The 1,646-nt window shown below is 41.1% G+C and overlaps 1 pseudogene; it reads left to right on the forward strand.

The window, feature by feature from the left end:
- The first annotated feature begins 230 nt into the window (after window positions 1-230).
- LOC126083604 (olfactory receptor 4K15-like) lies at window positions 231-1,156 on the forward strand (annotated as a pseudogene).
- Window positions 1,157-1,646: the final 490 nt, after the last annotated feature.

A 1,646-nucleotide genomic window follows, 5' to 3' on the forward strand; every position in this document is an offset into this window, starting at 1 on the left:
TCCAAGAAATTCTGTCAGGCACTTCTACTTTATCCTACAAGGTCCACTGAGTCTGAATGACTCAATGGCACAAAGCAACAACATGAGGATCTAAAGTACATAAGTATATAGAGTTAAATTTGATGCCAGGCTTGGCTTTGCTTGCTTACTTCCACAATCCAATGATACTATTTCCATTTCCATGTCACTTTACAGGAAATTTGCTGATCTGATCTCAGAAACTTGAAATCATGGACCAAGGAAATAACTCAAGAGTGACTGAATTTGTGTTGCACAGTCTTTCAGGTCCTCGAGAGCTACAACTTTTCTATTTTGCATTTTTCACACTTTTCTATTCATTTATTATGCTGGGAAACCTCCTCATTGTGCTCACGGTCCTCTCTGAACCTGCGCTACACACACCCATGTACTTCCTGCTCATCAACCTCTCCTTCATCGATGTGTGTCTGTCCACCTTTGCCACTCCCAAGTGATTGTTGACTTCCTTATGAACCACAAGACCATCTCCTTTGAGGGCTGCATGGCCCAGATATTCTTTCATCATGTCTTTGCTGCTGGTGAAATGACGCTCCTTGTGGCCATGGCATATGACAGGTATGTAGCCATATGTCAACCCCTGCACTATGCAGCCATCATGAGTGTATGCAAGTGTACAGGCCTTGTCTTGGGCTCCTGGCTCATTGGGGTCCTGCACTCAGTAAGCCAGTTGGTCTTCACAGTAAACCTTCCATTCTGTGGTCCAAATCAAGTGGACAGATTTTTCTGTGACCTTCCCTTAGTTATCCAACTTGCCTGCACTGATACCTATATTATCCAGATACTTACACTTTTAGACAGTGATCTAATAGCTATGAGCTCTTCTGTGCTCTTGCTCATCTCCTACACACTCATCCTGGTCACTGTGAGACGTCGAACCTCAGTGGGTATGGCCAAAGCTCGGGCCACCCTGACTGCCCATGTCACTGTGGTGACCCTCTTCTTTGGACCTTGCATCTTCATCTATGCCTGGCCTTTCAGCAACTTCCCAATTGATAAGTTTCTGTCAATATTCTATACTGTTTTCACCCCTCTCTTAAACCCCTTGATCTACACATTAAGAAATAAGGAGGTAATATCAGCAATGCAGAAACTGAGGAGGCAACAAGTAAGTTCCTAACAGTTTCTTGGCTTTCCCTTGTGATAATGACTACCATAATAAAGGTACCTACTCATATCCTTTGCTATTAATACTATATTTGAATTATGAAATTAAATAGTTGGAGATATTTCTTGTATCTAGGGATGGTATTTGTTGCAAAGTGAACTCTCACTGCAAACTATCCAAACATAAGGACTAAATAGTGAATAGCTTTGGTGAACTCATTAACAAAATTCAGAAAACAAACAGATTCATGTAGGTAACCATGTAAATGCAGCATATTTCACCATGTTACAAACATCAAAATCGGGGCCCCCAATTAATGTTTCTTTGTCTTAGCATATAGAATTGCCACTCAGTTTTAGTGGTTCAATGAGTACAGCCTAAAATGGACATCTCTCTATATACCCATTGCCATCGAGAGGTTTTTTTTTTTTCTGACAACACTGCTATATAGATGCCTTTGCTCTGTATATTCGTTTACCAATCTCAAAGTTCTGCCATCAGA

Source organism: Elephas maximus, chromosome 10 (genome assembly GCF_024166365.1).
Source record: "Elephas maximus indicus isolate mEleMax1 chromosome 10, mEleMax1 primary haplotype, whole genome shotgun sequence".
In the NCBI taxonomy this organism is placed as follows: Eukaryota; Metazoa; Chordata; class Mammalia; order Proboscidea; family Elephantidae; genus Elephas; species Elephas maximus.